General features: G+C 41.9%; 1 protein-coding gene and 1 long non-coding RNA gene across 2 annotated transcripts in view; one reads left to right on the forward strand and one right to left on the reverse strand.

Annotated features, from left to right (window-relative positions):
- The first annotated feature begins 774 nt into the window (after nt 1-774).
- Nucleotides 775-26,675, forward strand: part of LOC147256165 (plexin-B1-like) — a 54,373-nt gene continuing 28,472 nt past the window's right edge. Inside the window, exons 1-2 of the mRNA XM_086214071.1 lie at nt 775-1,033; nt 25,926-26,002. The gene's annotated coding sequence lies outside the window, so the exon portion shown is untranslated. The remainder of the gene's footprint in view (nt 1,034-25,925; nt 26,003-26,675) is intronic.
- Nucleotides 14,499-23,884, reverse strand: LOC147256166 (uncharacterized). Its single transcript, XR_015117888.1, has 3 exons — nt 23,726-23,884; nt 16,012-16,250; nt 14,499-14,623 (listed from the first exon to the last, which is right to left on the reverse strand). It is a non-coding gene; the product is annotated as an uncharacterized LOC147256166 (long non-coding RNA).

Genomic DNA, 26,675 nt, shown 5'->3' on the forward strand with positions numbered 1-26,675 from the left:
TATAAAGTAAATGCTTGTGCAAGATGTCTGCCTTTTTAATCTCTGCATACCACAACTACTTGGTTAACTTTTTTTTTTTTTTAATGAAATGAGATGATATGATAAACTCAGGGTTGCAGCATGAGCCATGTGACAGGTCCAGATTTTTTTTCTCTCTTAGGTTAATTTTGTGATGGAATCCATTATTTTGGGGAAAATATTACAAGATTTATTTATTTTTATCAAATACATACATAAATGGGGAAATAATCCTGCAACTACCACCGACATGGTTCTGAAAAAGGGGGGACACAGTAAAGCAAGTATCTGTTTTGAGTTACAATGGAGTAATTTGGCACCATATGTATTATTCTACATCTGATACTAGTAACAGTGAGATATAGAGAAAGAGTTATTGAAGTATTGCTGTGCTGGGGTAAGTATGTTACACAAAATGAGATGAGATGAGATGAGATGAGATGAGGTATGGCAAAGTGAGATTAGATAAAACAGGATAAGAAATGACCAGATAATCCTCCATTACTCCCATAACAGGAAAGTAACCACTGTCACAGCGGATCAGCAAGATCAATGAAACACTGTTACCAAAGTGACCGAGTGAAACTTTTGCAACCTCACTAATGTCAATTACATGTCTGCTGCTGCTTGTCCTGTGCCGTTCGTCATCTGATTTTAATTTGAAGGTGTCACATCTTACTTCCGTTTACTCCATCGCGGACTGACGGTAGTTTGATACCGCTTCAATGACTGATATTTGTCCAGTCTGGCCGTCGGGCTCGGCACAGTTCAACAGACTACATTTGCTCCCGGATACACACACACGCACGCACACACTCCCTGCCTCTCTCACTCACTCACTCACACATGCACACACACTTTTAGGACCCGGAGTTAATTTGTAGTTGTTAGGCACTTTGCTAGCAGCGCTCGTGCCCCTGTGGGTAAAACTACCGCACTTCGGACTTGTTAGCTTGGAGGTGTTTTCTCTCAACATCACGAGCAGCTGATTAACCCTCGAACCCTGGGCCAACAGGTAAGTTCACCACCATGTTTATTTTACTTTGAAAAGCAATTAAAAGGCGTGATTTGTGGTCCACAGTGGACGAGTTAGGAAAGTAATTCCATTTTAAATGTACATTTTTTAACACTCTGGCTTGATGTTGTCCGCTGCGGCATCACTATGAACCATATCGTAATTCACTCTCTCATGGTGTTTTACTGTAAATTTCGTTTTCTTCTCTTTTTCTTTTCTTTAGCTAGCACAGTGAGCAGTTGTGTTCCTCAGTATAACTCACAATAGTTATACAGTAGCTATAGGACAACTGGGCTTCAGGCCACACACACACACACACACATACACACGCACGCGCGCACGCACACACACACACACACACACTTTTTGTCAGCTGATGTAGGAATGTGTGTGAGCCAAATGTCGATGCCTTGCTCACCTGCCAGTATTCTGCTGGATGTGCAGCCCACACAGCCGCCTCATGGGGAGAGACGACCCAAACTTGACTGGTGAACTTGCCTAGAAGTCTGTCGCCTCTGTCCTGGAGAGTCTCTACTTCACATCTGATGTCAGACACCGCATCTCTTGCAGACACATTTGTGTCACCCTTCATTATTGTCTATCCAGTAGCCTTTTATTGCCATACAGGTTCATGACATCCATCATAGAGGGAGAGCTAGGAGCTCAGCTGCAGGAGTGGATTTAGTCATTTTGGGGCCCTCCGCGTGGGTTGTTCTAATTTCTTTTATATTCCCATACTGGCAGCAGCCATAGGCCACAGCTACTTTGGTTTCAGATTGTCTGCCGGTCTTCCCCCCTCTTGTTATGTCAGGAAAACCTGTCTTCAAAATTGTCCGCTGAGACTCGAAGATGAACTGAAAAGACTCGGTGGGGAAATGTCCCACATGGTAAAGTCATAAACCCACAGTGTGGTATTTTTAGTTCAATCTTTATCTAAGAAAGTCATTGTTGTGAACTTATACTCCATACAGTGCTGATTTCCACATATCTGGAACTGCATCTGTAATATAAACTCAACACAGTGTATTCAGACACCACATGTAAAATCTGACCCTCACAGATAATATGATATTTGCACGCCATAACTGTGTGGTTTATTCACATGGAAACTGTGTCACTGATTTCCCTTGATTATTCGGCAGGTTCTCTGGTAGAACTTGATCATGGTTGTGTGTGCTCTATCTTGTGCTGCAGGGAGTCCCCTACTTATAACTTATACTCAAATAGGGCATGTCTGTCTAACATGTGAATTGCTAGACAAGACATCATTTTTTAGGGTTAAGTGCCATTTCCTTTTGACCTTAAGGACCCTGTGGTAGTTATGGGGCTCAAGGCAACTGTCGACCTTTGTCAAACGGTAAAATCTGCCTCTGCTGATGCTCAATGAAGTTGAGGCTTGGTGTGTGTGTGTGTGTGTGTGTGTGTGTGTGTGTGTGTGTGTGTGTGTGTGTTTCCCTGGTGGTGACTAAGCTCTTCGCTTATGATTTGGGGAGAATCCATCTCCTGGTGCGACGCCTTTATTTTTACAGTGGATCATGAGGTTCCTCCCATCTGTTTGAAGAGGTTTCACATGCACCCCTTTGTAAAGATTCTTGTGGCCTTGAGCCTTTTCACTGCTCATACTCGGGGTTCCAGCATCCAAAGATTTTTGAATAGCTGGCCATCTGCTTGCTAACAGCCTGTTCCAGAAGTGTGATATCACATTACCCTCACTTCACTGTGCTGTATTTAAGGGGATGAATGAAAGTGTGCATAGCGTTATCAGTGACTTGTGTGTGTATAGGGAAGCTGGATTGACTGAATTCAGTTCACTTTGGCTTCTCCTGGAAGAAAACCGTTTTGTTTTTTTTGTGCCTCAAAGTCAAATGAACAATCAAACACCATGACAGGACTGTTGTCATTGTCTCATTGGGTGGCAAACAGGAAGTAGTTAGGCTACCATCTGGACCTCCAACCTCTTAGACACACAGTCCGATAGGTTGAAGGCCACTTCAGCTGCAGCTGGTTATTGAAAAGCGAAGCTGTGCAGCTTAAATGATCGTATTCTTCTTCATTCTCTAGGTCATAAAAGCAGGACCGCGGAGCATGCACGCAGCGAGGCCCGGCTCTTATGATTTATAGGTGTCAAGCGTCGGGTGCACTCGTTCCAACAAAGTGACAAGTAGAAATAATTGGGAAGGATAGAGAGAGAGAGGAGTGTTTATGTTTCTGAAATGAGATGCCAAGTGAAGCCACCTCCGCTGGTCTCAGGTGACCACGACATACCGTAGTAGGATGTGAAATATACTCCGTGCTCTTAGCCAGCAGCTCCGCATGTTATCAGGAACAAAATATGACGCTGGGATGGGAATTAGTTTTCTCTGTAAGTGATGAGTCAGGTGTGACCTCACCGTCTGCGGGCGGTGTCAAAAGAGCCGGAACATGTTGGGATCAGGTGTGTGCGTGAGAGAGTTATGTGTGCACGCCAGATTTGGATGATAGAAGTATTTGTGGGGCGTTCCCCATATCAGTTATAGCAACAGCTGGTGGTCCCTGGCGGTACATTCTTGAGTGCGTGTGTTAGGGCTGGAGCAGGGTGTGGGAGGGGGCCACAGGCATCTCCCTGGCAAGATTAGGAAAGTGAGCAGCAGTGAGCCTTGTGAACCCTCCTAAACCTCTCCTCAGCGTGCAACGCCAACCACTTGTTTTATCATGTTTACAAGCATAGTCCAAATACTTGTCAAATGGGTTGACCGGGGTTCAAATATGCTCTCTATCTGCTGGATAGATGGATCTCAGCCTTCAATTAAGCCCTTCAGGGATTTTGGCTGACAGTCAGAATGGCGGCCTAATGAATGCTTCTTTTCATTAGTACCAAGCTTCCATCCACTGTACTTACATGCAAATCCCCCCCCCCCCCCCCCCCACACACACACACACCCTCTCAATCCAATTGACCATATCGAACTGGGAGCAGGATGAGTTGTCAAAAGTTTACCTTTCACAGATTCCTGACAGTTTGAGGTACATGTGTCCGTGAGCTAAAGGTGCATGTAATCACATCAACTAAGGTGGCACTGACAGAGACTTACTGATGAAATACAAATACAATCAAATTTATTATTATAGCCAAATTACTTTTTTATCTAGTGTTTTTTTTTTCTTCCAAGAAATAAGTATGACTGTGTAACTGATAAATAGTTCTCTTGTCCCTGAGTCGGACTGCTAGGTTGACAGTGTCTCTTCAGTTCTTGGCCGGGCTTGTAAACCTTATCTCAGATGAAACATTATGTCAAACTTCCCAGCAATTTCATAACATCCAAATGTATGGCCAGACGTCTTTCAAAACACCGGGTGCGTTTTTATTGTTTTTATTCGCTTGCTGCTTTTATTCAGTTGCTGCTTGCCTCTGCCTCCCCTGGCCACACCTCATGTTACGTTAGCTTTCCTGATGCCCACAGTTCAATGTATCATCCGGTACAATTACAAATTGTAAAAAGTTAATTGTTTAAGCTGGAAAATCCGCAATAAAAATTTCTAGGCTATTTTTTTCACTCCAGTGATTAAGATTCTTTCACGTTAGAAAGTATCTCAGAATAGAGACATTTTCACACCTTCGTTTTGGGTAGTGTGTTCTGTCAGGTTTTTATGTGGTTGTCAGTTGGGGTATGTAGTGCCTGGGTACTATAGCAGACCTACAGGAAAGCTTTTGTTGAGGCACTTGTGTAAGGTTCAGTCCCGGGATAAAATTCTTGTGCTGCCATCCATCTGGGGAATGGATTGTACTTTACTGATAAAAGCGGCAGCCACTGCACAAGGATTCCAATTTTGGATGGGCCAGAGTAATTTTGGCAGGGCCTTTTTTATTACAGAAGTTTAAACAGTTTTCCTTCCTTTGATGCTTTCCATCTGGTTGTCTCGATAAGCCAGAAATAACCACTATCGCATTGAGGAAGATGCCTAGCAGGTCTTGTTGATTATGATTGTTGAGAACAGGTGAAGGAAACTAAATGCAGGTTATTGATAAAAAAATAAGTAACATGCTACAATACATCAAATCACTTTCATTTCATTAATAGAGTTAGTCCTTATTTGGATTTGCATGTAATACAATATGGTCTAGTTTAGACCCCAGTAATCCTTTTTTCTAAATCAAATCAGTTCATAGCCAGGCAGAGGAAAGCCTGTCATATCAAAGACCCTGGGTGTGGCTTCATTGTACTGAAGCAGCCCTTGGCCTCAGGACAGTTGCGTATGTGCCATGCCACCAGCCTCAGCCCCTGTCACAGTACCCAGCTCCCAAGAGAGCCCCGGCCAAGCCTAGAACCCAACCCTTAAACAAACCTTAACCCCCCCCCATTCTCTCAGCTGCCCTTCTCTGCATTATTGCCTCAGGCCCTCTCACCCTCCCTGCCCACCACAGAATTAGATTACATACTGGGTTCCTTTGTGTAATCAGGATAATTCATTGTTACATCCAAGATAACTTGATATTGTTCATGTGGAAGCTGCAATGTCATATTTGATGTTTCCCAGATACATGAAGTAGATATTCAATTCAGATTCGACTTTAGTTTGCATTGGCTGATAGTGGCAGATATATGAAAGCAGTTCTTGTTCTGTCTGTTTGACTTCTGTCGAGATTTGAGCCGGACAGCTACATGTTGCCTCAAGCCAGAAACCTAAACCATCCCTCTTCTAAGCTGTTGCCCTGGGACAGTTGCTTTTGGCTCAGCAGAACTATGCTGGCGATCCTACTGACTCACAGGTGGAGCATTCCCTTTCTTAAAGACATGCTTTCAATGCATTTGTCTGACCTGGTGATAAAGGCGACTGTCAGGTCCTATTCATGACACCCCCTGAAAGACCCCCCTCCCCATCACTCCTCTAACATTTAATTAGTTTTTAACTACCAATAGATAGAGGCTGGAATCAATCTGATCCTCTATCACACTCAGGGAATCCCTAGTTGTCAATGGATGATCAATATAATTTGCACAATCGTCAAGATAACATTCTGGGAATTGATTGATCACACAAAGGCAGCTGACAACTCCCAAATCCATTTTCTTTATTTTGCTGTCAGTTAAGAAAATGGATTTGTTTGTAAAACACAGAGAACCAGATCTTGGGGCCATTGCTAAGTCAGCTTTGGACTTTTGGGGCCTGCGAGGGCTCGTTGTTATGCAGAGGTTCATGTGATCCTCAGGTTTATTTGCAGTGAAGGGGATTTACTGAGTGTCAGTCTAGATCCTGCCAGACACTTGATGGGTCCGATCTCCTTAGGGTACTCAGGAGACGAGTATGGAGTAAGAACAGCGTCCGGCGGGGCCACATCTGTCTAGGACTCTTGATAGACCCTTCATTATTCTTTGTTTGTGTTTAACAGTCACCAATACCAAAAAGGCTTATTCAAGCCCTGACAGAGTCCAGTTTAGTCCCAGTCCTGGTGAAGCCGGGTAGCAACTTCAGCTGTTTGTTTGTTGACCCATGATAATATCAACTTAGCTGTCTGACTGAATTTGTTGGACTCAATAAAGAATAAAACTGTAGAATGTATCAATTTTACTCTTCTTGATATATTCCTAAATGTATTTTAAGAGGATTTTCATCCTGTTTACATTAGAGGATCAGCTCATTCAGTTCTTTTCACGTCGTGATCTTGGTGAAAACAAAATCCTCCTAAGCCTCCCACTGATTAATGAAAAGCTGAGGGGAAGTAATAAGGTTGAAGATTAAACAGTAATACCTCCAGGCTGGATCTGAGCACCACCCAGTATGAAGTCCACTCACTGTCCAGGGCAGCACGTGGGTATTTTTTCATGCTTCAACATACACTTCATGGGATAACTTTACCTGTATTCACCCACTATGAAACAAAATTATGTTGCGAAACTTACCATATACCTCAATGAACAAACCAGCAACTTATCACTTAGTAGAATTAAATAAAATTTATGACACTGATGGGGTTTTTTTTGTTTGTTTGTTTTGTTTTGTTTTTTTTGAGAATGTCCTGGAGAAAATTCTTACATTTGATTGTCTGGTTTCACAATGGTTCCCTCTGGTTTTGTGTAAATTATAGCTATTTATAGCTATACACATGGTCGATACCTGCAACAGCCAGGCGTGTCCACCATATGTAGAAAGCCCAGTTGTACACCTAAATCTTAGGAAGGGTTGAACATCTATTGATCCCGTTACCATTGCAAAAGCCAGATGTAAGCAGGGTTTTTGGCTTGTGTGAAAGGGTCTTGGGGTCCCTGGAGTGTGATTTCTCCTCAATTCCAGCTAGCAACATTGTCCACCCTGACATGTAGTGACAGTTACATGTTCCTTTTTTCTCGGTTGACAAGGCGAGTTGGTGAGCGAATTCATAACATTTGGGTTTTTTTTTTCTCTTTTATGTCATGTTACCCAATGGTCCAAATAATATTTGTAGCACAAAAACTTAATACCATGTTCAGTAACTTACATTTTCCTGATTTCCATTCAAACCCATGAGAGTTAAAAGCACTTAACCATCTTAGTTAAAAAAAAAAAAGAAAAGATGTAAATGCAATGGGCCACACTTTGATTGTCTTGATGTGTTTTGATAAGCTGCACTACAAATGTTGGCATTCCACTTGCTCTTAAATGGCAGCTCAACAGGAAATGCTGACCTCATTCCATGTGAGATTCATCCGGAAGGTTGGTATTGAACCTGAAAAGTGGCTTTAAATTACTGACAGACCGATGCTTTTCTGCCAAACTATTTCAAGCCTTCGTGAGTGGCTGCTCGCTCAGTGTTTTATTAGATGAGGAGTAGGGAGGGAGACGGTTCTGTGCTCAACCATGGCCTATAATTTGGTAAAGAACTTTGGCCCATGGGCAGAGTGTAGCAGAGAGCACCATGATTTTCTGCATGTTAGCTCCAAAGCAGCAGCAGCTGCAGCAGAATGAGGAGGAAATCATTTAGATGGTTTGTTTGACTGGTTTGACCATGGCATGGTCTCATTTCTATGATCCAGTTGACAGTCAGCCACAATAAAAAAAACAAAAAAACAAGCCTGCTTATTATCATAAAGTCAGTTTATTTACATGAGAATTCTTGAACCCCCATGGAAATAGTTTTTCTATTGGACTTGTGAATATTCAGTCTACTGAAATATGTTCATCCATCTAGAAAGACATTTATTTTGGATTAAAAAGCTTTATGTATTTTTAAAAGTGCAATACTATATGGCAGCTCACATGTAGCAGGAGTTATCCATTTGCATTTAGCCCCCTTTATCCAAGTGTGGCATTTTTTTTATTTATGGTCATTTAATAATATATAACTTAAGATAATCTTTGCCTGCAAATGGAATCGGATCATCACTGTAACACCTTGATAGTTTCATCTCGTTGAAAAAGCTCATCATATCTTTAAAACTTCATAGGCTTGACTGAAGGGTCGTTTCAGTCTGGCCCCATTTTAGAACCACTGCCCTCTGAAAAAGTCGGGGCTCTGTTTCCACGGGAACCAGAGTTCAGTTTGCTCCTTGTGAGAACATATTCTTTATATTGCACCCAGTGCCTTGCCCCATCACGGAGAGAAGAGGGTGCAGCTTGATCATTAATTTATTCCACCCAAATATTTTGAGATTTCTGTAAATGTTCCAGTGCTTCAGTTCTTTGTGAATTTTGTGGAATGCAATTTAATGTAAAAGCTACTAAGCTATCACAATATGCTGCTGCCTTGTGGTTGTTTTTATGTAAACAACAAAGCTTTAAAAAAAACTAGAGTCAAGGAACAACGTTGTGCATAAGACCATTTCATGAATGAATCTAATCTCTGCAGAGCTGAGGGAATTTGATAGTTGGGGGGCAATTATTCGTAGGTTTGTGACTAGCAAAAGAGCAGCTGCGGGTCAAGATGTAGATCTGATCCTGGTTCCTCATATCTGTGGGTCAGATTATCTTTGAGCAAGACCCTGAACCCCAAGTTTGTGTGGATGGGTGGACAAGCACCTGGCATGACATCAGTGTGTTAATTTGGGTGTGAGATGGTTACTGAAAAGAAATACTGTGACTAGTTTCAGTATTGTCATGGTAGAAACTCTCCTTTCATGTAGCTCATCCATAGTTGAACTGGCCTGGAAAATATGATATTAAGGCTCATTGTTTAGAGAAATACCCCTAGCTCGAACAGAAGCAGTGGTCCTGCAGTCTGGGAGGGCTAACCAAACATTACAGTGTGTGTGTGTGTGTGTGTGTGTGTGTGTGTGTGTGTGTGTGGAGATTTTCACAGTGGTAACAGCACAGACCTCGCAGTGTGAGACCAGGAGGAAATGATCCAAAAACAGAAACCAGATCTTTATAGAGCCCTGACTATGTGACAGCCTCATCATGACAGTCTCAGCAGTTTTAAGAGATTCCAACCCACAGTAAACAAGTGTCTGTTTCATCAAGTCATTCTGTCCTGTTTGGTCAGCTCTGTCCTGGTTTTGCCGACAGGAAGACAAGATTCAAATATTTTCTATTACAGCTTCAGAATCAATGCAGATCTTCAAGAAAAAGCAGTGTAACAGAGTGCTGCAGGTGGGATTTAAGGGGTATGAGCTCAAGACACGCGTGTTCAATATGGCTACAGTTTTGAATTCTTAATCAAGATTACTTTAATGCCACAATAAATACAACAGAATTCGAGTCCACCACTTCAAACCAAGCTCACTATATATTAACATAAGAGAAAGAAGAAAAGAATAAGGAAGAAATCCTCCACACCCTCACACACGTGAATAAATTAAGCATAACCACACAGGAACTGTTAAAAAATGAATCTCTAGAATCTGTATCCTTCTGTGTTTGATATGTCTGGTGGAGCAGAGTGACCATACGGTTGTAATAAAATTATTAAGCACCAGCCAGGTTGACTGATATCATCGGTTTTGAGGCTGAAAATATCTCATCAGTAATTCTTTGAACATTGTGTGCCACTGTATAGACACTTGAATTCCCTGAACTTGACTTCATGGTGCTCATGGTTATAAACAGATGGTAGTGGCTCTCCAGGTTAGGAACCCCCATGAAGCCTGGGTGTGCCCCCCCCCCCCCCCCCACCTGCTCTGTTGTTCTGGGTTACCTCCCACCAGGATCAGCCCACAAGCTCGGCGCCAAGCTTATTATTGTAATATCATGCTTTCACATGAAAGTGGGTGATGGTAACAAGAAAAAACGGACCAAAAGTTATTGTGTGTGTGTTCTTTCTTCAGGCTCTCCGGAGGTCTCTATTAGTTGAACAGTAGTTGGATCAAGTTTGTTTGTCCAGCTGCTGAATCACCCCCATCTGAGCTTACACACACACACACACTGACACACACACGCACACACACAAACACACCAGTTTGCATTAGCTTCACTTTTTCATGATCTTTAACTTTAACGCTTGACATACTTTTGACATCTATCTGGCTTCCACCAAGCGAGCTGTCCTACACCCAGTCCACATGTCCATTGTGGATTTCTGGCTTTGTCTCTCATCTAAAGAGAGTTTCCTCTCCCCCTCATTTGGGGTGGTACAGAGCTGGCAGGGCTGACAGAGGCATGTCTAGGTAGGCCATGTCCGTCTGCCTCCCTCTCCTCCCACTGCCCCTCCCTCCTGTCATTCCTTGCATCTATTCTTTTTCCAGCGTGCACAGTTTGACCCCAGTTGGCCTTGACACAGGCATCTGTATAGCTTCAACCAATCAATAGAGGCTCCTGCGGCCCAGTGTCAGATGTTGGGACCACTAATTGAAACCAACAACAACCTATGGTGAGCGACAATGAGCATGTTCACTTGCATGTGCGTGTTGGGATGATGAATGAGGAGAATGGAGAATCTGCCTCATTCACATGGTGATCAGTGTGATCAGTCAGAGGCTTTTGTTAGACCTTGTTTTTTTGCAGGAGACGGCAGCTGTAGGACAGTAGTGACTAGAGATGTAGATGGTGTGTGTGTGTGTGTGTGTGTGTGTCCATAAGAATTACTGCAAGCCCCCTCCCTCTCTCTCACACACATATACATACCAACATATTTGTGTCCAAATCTCCTGCTGTGTATCACACTGGAAACAGAAAATAAACTAGCACCTGTTTGTCCCACAAGCACTTCACTTCAGATGTAGCTACGCTAACATCAGCAGGAGCTGCCATTCTTGTTTTGAAGAAACAATCCCTCACTGTTGGATACCCAAACCATGCCCTTGTTTCCACAAAGGATGCCGATTGGCTTATTTTTTTAATCTAGTTTTAACCTGAAAAACCTTCATAATGTGAAGCCTCATATGATTTTTCATGACATCACGCGAGTCGTGATATTACCCAGCAAGTTTTATGATCCACAATTGGTTTGCACATTCAGAACAACTCTTTAAGAAGAGAGACGAAAACACACGGTGGTTGTGTCACTGGGACCAGTAAGCTCGCCCACCAGCTGCACTACTAAGTGGGCGTACTGGCCAAAGAGGTTGCAAGTGGATTATTGAGCTTTCTCTGTGTAGCCAAGCAGGTGACACAGCCCAGTGCAAATGTTGCTCTGCTCAATGTGGAGCCAAGTTCATGGCATGGCATGTGGAATATAACTGATAATAAGCTGAAAGTGGGGTTTTCTCTTTGGGGGTTTTCAGTATCGCAACTCTTTAATGCTGATGTTGGCGTGGTTGTGTTGAACAAAAAGAAGAAAGGGGGCCTTCTTTCAAAGATACAGTAATTAATCCCAAGCAGCAGTCAGGCTATTCTCATTAATAATGCATTTCTTAGCAGCAGTCCTCACATACAGAGAGCATCCAAGCCTTTATTCAAAGATTGAGCTATAATGCCAGGCAACCGTCAGAGCCAGCAGGCTTTCTTCTTACACCAACACCCCAAAATAACCTGTCCACTGCTCGGCCATTTCTCCATTTCAGAAAGAGTGAGGTGTTTGTTCGAAATGTGAATTTATGATAACACAAAATCAATCCAAATGACAAATGAAGGCTAAATCAAATGGAATAATTATTTTCCACCCTTGAAATGAAAAATAAAAATAGCAAACCATTTTGTGACTGAAATGGTTCCAACATTCTTCAATGCTGATGAATAGTCTCCAGGTTTACTCGAAGCATATACTCTGTACGCGGAGCTTTGTGGGGCTTGTTTTCTACTGGTGTTCAGTGCCCATCCCTACTCTATTTCTACTCAAGGATAGAAGAAAAACTCATAAGTGGGAGAATTTAGAGTTCAGACCAAAGAACCCTGGCAGAGGTTGAAAAGAAATAGTGGACTACAAATGTGAGGCTAGAAACGTTCCAGGGAAGTACAAACATTACGCATGGCTGCAGCTATTTATAGCTTAACAAGAAATAATAAGAGGCCTGACAAAATTCTAACAGTTCATATAGAGGTCATGTGTAAGCAAAGTAAATGCAAGTTCTCAGTCGTTTTATTTACAATTCAGTTTCGCTTCAATTTTTCATTTCCACTTCACCATATCGAACTTGCTGTAAAAATAAGACCCTGGCCACAGAGTCTTCCCCAAATATCAGTTTACCGTATGTGTGTGACAAGGCATGGTTTTAGTACACACACATGGATTGTACATCAAGCCTGTGGACAGTGTACAGGGAGGGGTGTGTGTGTGTGTGTGTGTGTGTGTGTGTGTGTGTGTGTGTGTGTGTGTGTGTGTGTGTAAGCATTATACTCCAGTCCATTTTTGAGATTCTGTTTGTCTTTCGCTAGTCTGAGCACAGCCAAAATCTCCTCTGCAGGGCTGCAGTGGTTTGGGTTTGACGGGAATGTGTGCTTCCACGGCAGTAGTTATCTCATTGTCACAGTAAATACAAAACAAACTTTTGCAAAAACGATAATGCAAAATCAGCATCATATTAAAGATTTGCATTCAGCATTTGTTTGGTCTGTCTGCAAGGCAATAAACAGACAAATTTTTGTCCCGATTTCTGAATGAAGTTCAGGTCAAATTGGATGCTGTAGTTTTGACACAGCATCACGTGAATTTGTCGTCAGTCAGAAATGTTCAACGCAAAGGTAGTTGAAACCTATTCGCATATTTACCTCAGCTTTTTTTGTAGTAGTTTTGTGTGAACATAATAAACTTGTGTTTCATATGTCTGTTACAGTTACAATTAGAATTTTCTTCGTCTTTTTCTTTTTGTTTTGATTTAATTGCCCAACTGAAAAGGCAAGAAAAAAGGAAATATACATAATATGTTTGATGTGGAACATCCATGAAGAAGCTGGCAACAGAAAGAGCTGGTCAGTCATGTGAGTTAAAATGTGTTTATGATAAAAAATGTGTTTCCATCCCCCATTTTGCAAAAATGAAGCATTTTCCAAAAAAAAACCCAAAAAACAATTATCCATTTTATCAACTGTCTCTTAAGCAATCCTTCAAGTCACACATCAAAACACGTCAATGGAAATCCAACTATTATTTCTCTCACACTTTTTTGCTTCACTTTCTCCATTCTCTGTTCTTTTTTTTTTTAACCCTCCTCTCTCTTAGTTAAAACCTCTAGTTTGATCAATCATTGATGATCCCAGGTGTCCCGAGACCTTAGGGAAAAGTCTGATTTGCTACCCAATCCTTTTGTAGAGTGCCCCCCCCCCCTCCTGTAGCCCCTTCTTGCTTTTCAAGATCAGAGTTAAACCGTCCTCCTTGCTCTCTCCCCAATCGCTCCTTTGCTGTTTCTTATCACTCTCTCTCCCTGCCCCCCCCTCATTGGACAAGAGAGAGCCAGCCTCAATTAAAGAAGCAGTGGGGTTCCCTAAGCCATTAGCCATATTAGTGTTGGGTCCATGCCCATGCCCCTTCTCCAACAAAGACCTCTTAATGCTTCCTGGAGCAGTTTGGTTAGTATTTGTCTCGATCTACTGGTTTGTAGTCACACACCCAGTTGGACACGCCGTTGGTGGTGGCCGTCTGGCCATGTGATGACGCAGCATGTTGACCTCTTCATATTTAATTACACTTCCACACATGCTGAAGGAAGACAGCCTGGTGGCTCGTCTCTCTATTAAGCGGACTTATGAGTGGGATCGACAATGGTAGACATCGCTACAGCTGATTCCCACAGCAAAGACGTTGTTGCTTGGATTGATTGACATTTGTATGAAAAGCGTGTTGTCCGTGTGATTAATGACATCTTCCTGAGGGTTTTATCCTATGCTTAACCTTTCGCAATAATTCTTTTGTCCTTGGATCACAATCGCACACCTCGGAGCTTTGGCACGGCCAGGCTCCTCTCATCAATCATCTTTGATTTTCTGCCAGAGGTTTAGATATTGGGGTTGTGTGTGTGTGTGTGTGTGTGTGTGTGTGTGTGTTCACTCCATGTATGCAGATGTGTGCTCCTGAGCAAGATGGAGAGAGCACAGTCTATTAAGTATTTGACAATTGAAGACCTCCCACTCTAAAAGACCTTGCTCAGATTGTCCTCCCTCTTCCAGCCCCAGGAAGCTGATGAGGGTGGTGGGAGGCAGCAAAGGCGTGTCTCCGGGGGCGTCCATTTTCTTTCTAATGAAGCTGTCTGTCACATGCCTTGTTGACAGAAGGACAGGATATCACTCCCACCTGCCTTCACTCCAAACCCACTACCAGCACAAGTGATTCTGAATGAACCAAAAACAAGAGGGAGATAGGATTTTAACGTGTCTATCATTTTACATTCACAATCAGACAACACAACAGTTTTCGGCCATTAAAGACTTGTATTCCCACTCATGGTACACATTGTAGTACTCCACAGTAAGGCTGCAAAATTAAAAAAAAAATATTTCCAATTTCAGTTATTTTGATTCTAATTATGATTGCATTTGACAGAATGTTGTTGTCTTTTAACATCATTCTCATTATTTTCAGGACATATTGTGATTTCGATTAAACTGTGATTAATTGCGCTGCTCGACTTCGTAGCAGCTATGGCACCAGCTCTTGACTTTTCCATTCTTCTCGTGGTTTCAGATTCTTCATCAAATTTTGTCATTTTCCCTTTATTTTTGTCTTTCTTCCAGAGATAAGCAGGCTACATAGATATAGTTTTATTTTTCTCTGTTTTGGTTGTGTTTATTGTACAGTTAAGTCCAGTTACATAATCGAGTGTCTGCCGGAGGGTAGTTTTATTTTAAATATTGACCGGTCCATGTCTTAACTATGTCTGATGGCTCACTTTATCTGCTTTACTGTGCAGATTGACACTGCTTCCATTCAAAATGGACTAGGCAAGTATTTTTAGTGGAGCAGAGAAGAGATACGCTTCTAAAATATGCTGTGGTGCTTCTGGTGGATTCAAGTAATTGTCTTGAGGGCTGCAATCAACTCTGCTGGACACAATCCAGCCAGAACAGATACTCAGCTGTGATTCGGCAATTGCTGTTTGGGGTCAATGCTGATGTTTTCTAAGTTTGGAGAATGCCGGAGAACTGGGTAAAATGAGTGATGGAATTACTGTGAGCTGTACTTGGAAGTTGCAGTTGTTCACGCTTAGTTTGTCATTTTGAATTTAGTTGTCTGAAAATAGCACTTTTGTACATTGTTATGTATTATGTATATTCAACCTCATGAAGCACTTCAGATGTATCAGACACTGCATACATACAGTATACTCTGCTCCAATCTACTCCACTCTCCTTTTTATATTTATATTTTATTTTAAGTTTTTCTTATAGGCTACCAGCCAGAAATTTCCTTGACAGAAGTCATTTTACTTTTCACAAGAAAGGATAACAGTCAACTCAAAGGATGTATATGATACACATTGCTCATATGTCTGACACAATAACGATACTTTGAAACTTTCAAACAACAAAATACCAGCAGCAGTTCAGTTCTCAATTTATAATCCACAAAGTTAAGTAGTCATTCATTTCAAAAACACAATATAAAATAGTCTGCAAAAAGAATTCCCTCCTCTGTTTTGAGAGGATAGAATAGAAATAGCATTAACCAGCATTAAAAAGTAAACACCGTCAGTCACATCACTTCCTCCAAGCTAAACTACCTTGACTTTTCTGCTCACTCTGTTGTACTTTCAACTCGATTTCATTGTCATTTTTTTGGCATCCTGAGACTTCCCTCACGGTGCACGTGTGAATCTGCATGGCTCATTTTGAGGATGGCCCTGGCTGCGTTGCCACGGTGATGTGCGAAGCCTGGTTGTTGCTGCAGGAGAGCTGGGTTGTTACAATGTGGAGGAAGATCCAATTAGTTGAAGGAGTCGGAGATGGTCTTCACAGAGTGCTGGTGAGAAACATAAAGCACCGGTTTATGTTTGATGGAGGACGTTTGAAGGATACTACAGTTTTTGTTTTTGTTTTGTTTTTTGTATATCCCTGACATAACTGTGCGTACTCCTGGGTGTATGCATACACCAGTTTGGAATCATGGCTCCAAATCATTGGCACTAGGATGCATCATCCCTGCTCATGAAAGCATGATCCTTTTAAAACTGTTTAAGCAGCCGTCTCTACCATTCTATAAGGACCACACTGGGACCAGGATGTAAGAACCCTTTAGGACTCTAGAGTGCGATCCAGAGTGAAAGGTGAATTAGGAACGCCTGTCACTGGTCCCTTTTTTGGGATTCAGTGGGATTATGTCTGCATGGGTGCTCTGGCTACAGATGAAAGACGTCTGGGATGAAAGTCTGCAGTCTTTGCTTGTGCGCCGAAACACACACACACACACACACACACACACACACACACACACACACACAGCCATGCCAGTGAGGTATTGAGGCCAAGCGTTTTGTTGTTGTATTGTCTTTACTGTGTGACAATAGTCGACTGCTGTCATGTAGCTTGACAACAAAGGCGAGAGAGTGACCATCTTGATGGGCACCTTTAGAAAAGTGGGTTTCTGATGCACACAAACGATTCCCAAACTGTTTGATTCTGCTACAGACTGACAGAGCAGACAGTGTTAGTAGAACTGACTCTACAACAGCTCTTTCATCAGACTGCCAACAGGGTTACAAGTTCAATTCACTGCTCCCAACTTTGCTCCAAGCCCCAATATGCACGTCTTAATAGATCATAAGTAAGGCTAAAAGGAAATAAACATGTGTCTTAGTTTCTCCTCAAGCAGCGATTCCCAAACATTTCCTGCTTGAGTCCCAAACTTAGAAAAATACATCATGAGTTGCAGTAACATAAACATTTACAAATCAGTATTAAAGAGCACAACAAATCATTGAGTCATTTGTACACAATAGCAGTCCCAAATTTTCTTACTGCAATAAGTTTTTTGCCCTCGTAAAATATGTAAAGAATAATGAAGAGTGTGGAAAGCAATTATGTTCATACGTACCACTACGTGGTATTTGGAGCATCAGAATTTCCATCTCCCTGAGACACTTTGGACAGTGATGGGGTTTGTGTCACATCAGAAGGGTCATGTGGAGGAGACAGTTACATGTTTTTGAGGGTTTTGGTAGGGATGGTGTATAGAAAAGTGGACATAGTCTGCATGATATCTCTAGCAGAAGATCTGTACAGTTTTATACAGTTGATGGGACAAAGAGTGAAATGGCCAACTTGTTTACTCAAAACTTCATTAGGATCTGCACAAAATCCTACAACATAATAAGTATTCATTTTTACTTGGACCTAAATAATATTTTCACGATTTTACCACCTGCAATGCATCTGCTGTTAATTTTTATATTCATATTCATGACTTGACTAGCAGATGAACAGCAGGGGCCAAGCTTGCAATCCACGTATCCCTACTAGTGGGTATCAGCGCTCATGTTCGCGTCCTGGCTAACAAATTAAGATAAGGTGCAAAGAAAGAACCTTTGGTGTAGTTTCCATGATAAAGAATCAACAAAATAGTTAGAATATCATTATAGTTTCCATTGCCTTGCACAAAAAGTGAAGATAAGTGTAGCGTCACTTTGACTTTGCAGATACAGGTATGATCTAGCGTATCTCAAGGGTTTATTTCTTCGAGGAATGATGTAATGCTATAATACTGCAGCTTTCATCACAAGCCGCCAGTTGCAAAGAATCCCTGTCCCTGACAAAACATTTAGAAAATGCCCGGTATCTAGATAGGCGCCTCAGATAGCAGCCACGGTGGACGGAGGCGAGAGGGGTGAGACAGAAGGGGACGCAGGACTGGCTCCATTTAGCATGTTATGAGTCAAAGGTTTGCCAGGGGTCATGTGCTGTGAACCCCTTCATGAATAAAACAAATCTTGTTCTCAGATTCCTTCTCCAAACATCCAGCGATATGTTCCTCTGGGAATAGACAGAGAGGGTTTTTTGCCTTGTTCTTGGCTTTTGAGAAGACACACAGCATGTTTTCATAACCATAAAACTTATTAAAGTGGAGGCTGAGCAGAGAGCAGACCAGGCATATTAGCAATAATACTCGGGGTCACTATCACTAGCCCTGTGGCTGGATATGGCTCTTTTCTTCATTGTTGAGTGGGTAATTCAATAAAACAGCAGAAAATTTGGCTTGATGTTTCCCAGAGCTCCCTGAATCCTAAAATGTACTGAAAAGAAGCAGAAAAAGGAATAAGAAGCATCTCCACCCTTTGAGAGGGAACACACAAGTATTTGAAGACCACAGACAGTGTAACAAGCTGATTAAAATACCCACAGACTGAGAGAGCTAGACCTCCACTCTGTATTCAGTCAACCCAGGCACGTCGTCACGACAACCAAGCACGACAAAGGGCTTTCTCAGGCTATTGAGTGCTCTGAAAGAAGAGGCGGCTGTGTGTTTGTGTGTGTGTGTGTCTGTGTGTGTGTTGTGCATGCATGTGTATTTGTGTGTATCTCAGAGTGGAGATGTGGCTGTACAAGCCGTAGGTGGTAATGTATGCAGGCCATCCACAAACAAACGAATACACACGCACGTCTTGTGCACTGCCTCCTCCTTAACATTCTGCCACACAATGACCACACCAGTGCGTCCTGGATGACGTGATGCTTCATCTGAGCATATGGTCAGTCTGAATTCAATCCAATCCAATCTAGTCTCGTCACAGAGAAGTTATTTAAGCTGGCTTTGTCTTGTCAGACACAATGCACATGCCTTTTGTCTCGATCCGGCAGTCATTTTTTCTCTCTCTTCTATGGATTCAGCTTTGAACACACCCAGTGTATATGTAGAACCAGATGATAATTGGATATTTTTTTCCATTTTGCGGATTTAAAATTGCATTTGAGGATAAAAAAATAGTTTTGTCATATCCAGTTGTATTTTGGCGTTACTCTGCAAAACGTAGACCTGGTTAGAGCTCAGTTTGTAAAGTATGTGTCATACTTGCGTGTATTCAAGATTGTGTAACTTGTAATTTGTGTATCTTCACCTTTGGCCATGTTATTTACACCATTACACTAATTATTACACTACAAAACTGGTAGCATCGCCCATCTTAACTCGGTTGACTTTTACTTGGGAATTTACATAGGTTCAGAAATGCAGTCAGTCTTGTCTGCTCTAACTTGGGTGAATCGGTGTGGTAGCGTGTGAGAGGTACAGACACAATTCAGCAAGTATGAGTGTGAGGAGAATAGATTCATCCTGCTGTGAGTCAGCGTGTGTGGTTTTCTTTTAACGTTCAGTCATTAAACGTGCAAGAAAAATAAGCTGAAGTCAGTTAGTGTTCACTTCCAGTCTTATAATCTGTTTGCATTGTTTAAGTCATCCGAACGGAATTCACAACTGATATTGCCATTTTTCTTCATAGAATAAAGTCACTTAGCATTCCTGCCACTACTCCTACTTGTTCAAATTACCTGCTGCTTGCATGTTCTTGTTAAAAAGTTAAAATTGGCTTCAGCTGCTCTTGTCAGTCATTGTCCGCTTCTGCTTCCGAGACATTAATCCTCGTGCCAGTCAGATGCTCAACTGATGAGTTAAAACATCATCAGTTCCAGTCTTTTCATTTTTCCTTGACAACTCTCATCTTCATTTTCTCTCACCTGTTCAGAGGCAAATAAAAACTGAACTGTTGCACTCTGGCTGCTCTCCTTCTCCCCTCCCTACTCTTGAGCTTCTCTTGATAAGATTCATTCGAGAGGTGTTCAATTTATTGTTGTCATACAATATACAACTGAATAATAATATATTATAAGTAGTCATTAGAAGCAGCCTGAATGGATTCTGCCATCAGACTTATTCTTGACATTATGATATTCTTCAACTTTAATGCCACTGTAGGCAATTTGTATGTATTTAATACTGAACACAATGAAGAGGCATAACCATTAAGCTTTAAGTATTTTCTGTTTCGATGAAGCTGTAACTGTAGCATGAAAGATCTCTCTGGCCTTCATTCCTAATGCATTTTGTAAAACTGAGCTGGTTAGTTTATTGCTGTTTATGTATTGAATTATCAGCAATAACAGACTGAAGTAGCTGTTATGCTTACAGTGGATTTTAGATGGTGTGTGTCATGCTGTACCAAGCTGCTAAGATTAACACCTGCTTGTCCCTGGGAGAGCACTACTGTCTGCGGGGTGAAAGGACCCTGTCATAAATCGGTGTGTGTGTGTGTGTGTGTGTGTGTGTGTGTGCGCGTGCGTGCGTGCGTGCGCGCGCGCATCAGAAAGTGTCTCACACTTACGTGGATGTGTGTGTGTGTAGACTCCCTTTCCAAGGGAAGTGGCTTTTATCCTGTGTCCGTTCAGTGCAACCACTCGGTCAGAGAGCAGTGAAAGGGACACTATTCCCCCCATCAGCGGCACACAGAGAGCTCCTTCAGCACACCGGAGGGGCACAGAGAGAGAGACCCTCTGTGTCTGCATGTGAACTGAGGGGAGGGAGACGGCCATTGACCCCAAAGACGGCAACGGAAATGGAGAGAGGCCAAGCATGTGTACATCTGCCTTCCATAATATTAGCGCAGTCAGTGATCTAACCGTCTAAATAAGGATACACAACCCACAGCTAAGCTAAGTGAAGCATGAGATAATACATCCAACTTGTTGTGTTGGTTTCCAACTGGAGTGCAATCAGAACCATGGCTGCATATTTGACTTTTGGGTGATGCATTTTCCACTAACCTCATTTTCAAGTTTCAAACTTAAATTTTCTTCTTTTTGTCTGAGCAGATCTGAATTCAGCAGTTGTACTTGGGTGTGGACAAAAGCAATCACACCCAGACTCTTTTAAAGTGTTTTCGGTCCGGTTCCAAACGTTCTCCAGAGTGGTCTGTTTGTGGTTGGAATGTGACCTGACCTCTGTTTGAAATTTCAGCGCTGTAATTTTAAGTCAGCAGCTTCTGATGTAGCCCGGTGCTTGGTGGGGTGATGATCAAGATCTGAACTGGGCAGATAGCGCATTCCTCAAATGAATGGAGTGAATGTTATCACTTGGCTGATGAAAAGGAACCAAACTGATGCTTTCACACCTCAACTACTGGTTTGCTTTAGGTGATTCTTCTGATTCAGTTTATCTTTCAGTATAACTGGCTGTCAGTGGGACTGGGGCTCGTTCCACTTGAGAACAAACTCAGGAGCAGTTTAACAGAGTGAAAGCACAGAGCAGTGCAACCCCTCCTCACTGAGCCTCCTTGGCCCAGGTCATGACTTCACCCGTCACACTAAATCCTATGGTATTTCTATGGCGGACTCAGCACAGGACTTCAGTAGCCACTCCGACCGACTAGACAGCCCCCTGCCAACCTCCCAGGTCAGAGGGATGTGCACAAACATTGCCTGCAATCCACAGCAGGAGTCCCTACACCAGAGTAGTAACTAATAAGCCTCACTTAACAGTCACAGTTACTGAAATGAATATAACTCCTAAAAGAGCATGGATGAGAGGAGGAGATGCTGAGCTCATACACTACTGAACCCTCTAAATGAGACCCATAGATGCCAGTGTTGCAAAGTCTGGGGCCCCAGGGGACGAGATGCAGGCCAACCCACCAGAACATAACAATGCAAGGCAGTACTCGATGGCTCCAGGCCCAAAGTCGTCCACTGTCCTGCTGCTGCTGACCCCACATATTTTATGGGGTCTTAGGCGCTCAGTGGGCTGTTACGGCTCATTAAAAGCTTCAGAGACAAACTTGCACAGCACAGCCACTCAGTGATTAATAAACATGGACAGATAGAAAATGTGAGACATGTCTAAGAGCTGGGCCAAAGGTTCACTGACAAGACCACATTCTGAGAAGTTTTAGAGGTCTATAAATACACTTGCTGAGGCACACACACACACACACATACACATTTGTACAATGATTTGGTACAATACAATGCCTGCGTGGGTTCTCTCAGGGTACTCTGGCTTCCTCCCACAGTCCAAAGACATCAAGAGGGGACGAGGCTGATTGATACTCTAAATTGACCGTAGGTGTGACTGTGAGTGTGGTTGTCTGTCTCTATGTGTTGGCCCTGTGATGGACTGGTGACCTGTCCAGGGTGAACCCCACCTCTCACCCAAAGGCTGGGTGTATCCAGCCCCCCACGGCCCTGAACAGGATAAGCGGAAGAAAATGAATGGATGGATGGATGACAATAAAATTGTGCGTCTTTAAAACAAAATAATAAATACAACAAACAATATAACATTGTTACAATGTAGAAACATTCTTAACAGAATCTGAGCTTGGAACATTCTAGAATACTGACCGAATTATCCCTTTACCACAGAATATGATTCGTGATAAATGAAACAATGCCAAATTTTGAAACCTGAGAGTTCATCTGGGTGATGCAGACAGAGACAGTGAAAGAGAGAAACTGTCACATCACCTCCGCAACTATTGAGTTCCAAAATACTGTCAGGAGAAAGGCAGGCCTCAACTGTGGTTCCACTTGTCAAAACATGACACAGACAACGATTTGCAATATTAGTAATATGAGACACAAAGTCGCTGTGGTAACACCTGGTTGCACAAAAAAATGTGACTAAAAAAATGAAGATAATTCGCCAAGGCTAGCAGCATGGCTGGAAATGTTTAGACAACCTAAAAAAAAAAAACAAAAACAAACAAACAAGTACCTTTGGATACAAGGACCCAATGCCAAGGCAACAGCACCAGTTCTATTATTGGTTTAAAAGGAAACCTATCGCTCCCTCACAGCGCCTCCATGGAATCTTGAGACATGAGTCAAGAGATAAATAATGATGTATTTCAATGCTTTTCACCTCATTTTTCTCTGTGTCCTATTACATGATTCACTTCAAAGATAAGATAATGCTTCAGTTGTCCTTTGACTGAGAATTCCAGGATATGATCGATGTCACCACTTCCTACACATTAAGCCCCGTTCCCCACGAATGTGTATATACATACAAAGGGATGGGTATGCTCTCCAGCAGCTGAGCCAAATCACAATTAAGTACTTTTTTTTGAGAGTTTGAGTTGTTTTCCATCATGAGAAGACTCTATTTTTACACCCTCTGCATGTGAATCTGTGCTCTATAGTTGTTTTATGATCAACCTTTGACCTTCTCCTATTCAGTTGACAGCCTAATGCTCCACCAGAGGTTATTTATAGGTTGTTAGATTGTGCCCCCATGTTCCATCTTGCTACATACCACACACAGCTGAGGAACTCTGGAGATTGTTGTAGTGGTTTTTGTAGTCCTACCTTGCCCTGCCACAGAGTAATGGTGGATCCAAGTGAAACATGAAGGCCAAATTGAATGATAACAGATTATCCTCTAGGACCAAAACTATTTGAATAATTGTGGCTGTGCTTTTGTTATTATTTGAAAAACATAGCATGATGACTTACTCTGTTGGATATCCCCAAACATCCTCCAAGACTCACTAAGTTTACTTAAACTGACAAATGTAAGTGACAGTGTTGCATAGTCATAAAAGGTCTCAAGAGAACTATCCTAAATTGGACTTCCCCTCTTCTCTTTCCCATCAACCCAGCTGTATCCCTCGTGTCTCTGTATGATCTCCAATGTCATGCACGCTGATCTCATGGTCACATGTTCTGTAGGAGCCATCCTCGCTGGTTGGTAGGAGGAAGTTCCCATGGTGATGGGGGTCACAGTAGGCTATAAATATTTTGACCGCGGTACGTTGGCTGGTCAAAGAGCAGGTGAGGACGCCTGCATAGGGTACCAGTGAGAATTTATCTAGGATTGTTCCCATGTACTTCATGTTAAAGCCACAGGCCAAGACAGAAAATGAAAAAAAACCATAACTGAGCAGTTTAAAGTTGGCAGTTGACTGGGTTTCTGTTTCAGTTGTACTTGGTTTAAAAGCAAAACAGGAAACACTATGTTCCTCTGAGTTGCACCTCCTGCTCATGTTAGGAAAGTTAACTGCCCTCTATTGGTTTGGGGTGTTAAATATGAGGCACTACCCTTTTCATATTGCATATCTACTTCTAAATCTATCATAAATCTGTTTTAAATAAAAACTGTACGTCTGGGTTTTTTCCATAAAGGTTCATGTTTTGTTTCTTGGAAAACCGATACAAATGACTCATAGTGACCAATTTAAGAAACTAAATAAAGCAGCAATTTATAAAAAAAAAAAAAAAAAAAATCTATCCAGTTCCTGGATTCTGTACAGTTTTAAAATTGAATGGGTTTTTTCTTGCCCGGAAACACTCTGAGAAAATTTTGTGAAAATGAAATTGCTCACAACCTTTTGCTTAATGCCAGCCCTGAGAAGGCTTTTCAAAATTAAATAAAGCCAGAGCATTTTGTAAAAGGCACAGAAATTTACTTCATAAATACTTGCTATTATCATATCACTTAGCAATTTTTGCTAAATATTTATTTTTTTATTTTTAATGTAAAATTAGATGTTTCAGAAAATGCATGGCCATGAGGCCATGTGTATGAAGCCTTTTAATTATAGTACTTTTATCATCATGATCTACGCAATACTGTCTACATGTATGGATAGTATTACTGTAAATATGCTAGATTTTTTCCCCCATGAAGCTCCATGCAACATTTTTTTTCAGGCTTGCAAATATTTCCAGTATATCCAATAGATTAAAAAATCAAGGTGTTTTTAAAAATGTATGTTTTCTGTATCGTTTGATATTCTCTAAATCTCATTCCTCCTCTGTCTTAAATGACTGCATGGATTAACAGGCCTGTTTAATAGCCTGTAACAGAGCCACTCCTCTCCACATTCACACACACACACATACACACTCCCCTCCAACCCTTTGACAGTGGGCGTGGAGGTTATTACTTATTACACTTCTTATTCTGCTCATGAATAAGTGAAGAGCAGCTCTGAGACACTCTCGCCCACTTACCAGACACATACTAGGACACATGCACCTGCTCCTGGATGGCCTGTGGTTATGTATACACACACACACACACACACTCCAGAGTCCAAGCCTCCTCCCTGTCAACCCCCTCGTCTTTGTTCTGATTGTAGCCCCGGTGCTTAGACAGTTAGGTGAGATGGCACTGCATGCCTAATGTCTCAGCTGTCTATTCACACTACAACTCTGCATTTTTTCTAAATGTCACATTCTGACATCGCTTTGTCCACACAGTTTCCTCCTTTGTCATTATGTTTATTGTTGGGCTATAAATAACACTTGCCTGCACTGAATTTCCATTTACGTATTTATCCGTGTTTCTGTACAGAGCTCTCTTGTCCTCAGTCACAAGTGGGATTCAAACACTGGTGTTTTTGCTGTTTTTTTTTCTATCCTGTGTGATCTTTTTCTCTGAGGGTCAGTGAAAGGTCTGAGGAACCTGTTCAATAATTAAAGTGGTGTTAGCTCAAATGGGATGACTCTAAGTGTCCACTCTTGTCAGAGGTGTTGGGTGATGGCTGTTGAGATGGGAAATGATAGTTGTTTTGAACCTCCAAGCTGTTGCAGCAGGCGCTCTTATTCTGCTCCCTTTGCCTCTATCTCTGGCATGCTTTTGCTTCTTTGTCACCATGTCTGTCTATACTGTGTGAACACTTAGTTAATTATTTTTTGTTGAATTTCACAGACAAAGAAGAAAGGGTTGGGACATGATTCCAGGTGATGCGGCGGGGGATGTCTTCAGCTTAACAACGCACACAGATGGTAAGACGTTATCCACTCATGATATATGACCTTTGTAGAATCTGACTGATACTTGTTTTTTTATGGCTGATGTGATACCAAGATTTGAAATAAAAGCAGCTGATCTTTGTATATTAAGTATTGTCATCAAAATGCACTTGAAATATCAAGTGCAATATTCATATTATTATATCATGCTGGGTTGCACCTTGGACTACCACATGCTTCCTCTGTCACATGGTGACATGGTGAAGGGAAAAAAACCACAAGCATCTGCGATGAATGTTAGCCTAATTGTTATCAGTATCGGCCCAGAATTGCACGATTCCGGTCTGGTCTTTTTTTTTTTCTAAAGATTTGGTGTGGACTAATTTGGTGCAGAGAAAGTAAGTAATATATTAGTCTTTGAGCGCACCGACAATATTGAATGGTTTGGTCTTTTCATTGCATTTATTGACAAGAAAAATGATAGAATATCTGCAGAAGTGATTATATACTATAATATCAGCTGTCACAAGGGCATGATTAAACAATTCGTGCGAGGGCTTTAAATTGTAGTTATTATGAGCAATTTCTGGAAAGCCTCAATCCTTAAGAAGTTTTACACCACATCTTAACTTCCATCTCGGCCTAAACCTAAGCCGTCTAAACCTTTGCACTAAAATCAGCTATATGGAAGTAGATTGCAGCCTTA

The sequence above is a fragment of the Aulostomus chinensis genome, chromosome 9 (genome assembly GCF_037954235.1).
Source record: "Aulostomus chinensis isolate RoL2024-O1b breed Wild chromosome 9, RoL_Achi_v1.0, whole genome shotgun sequence".
In the NCBI taxonomy this organism is placed as follows: domain Eukaryota; kingdom Metazoa; phylum Chordata; class Actinopteri; order Syngnathiformes; family Aulostomidae; genus Aulostomus; species Aulostomus chinensis.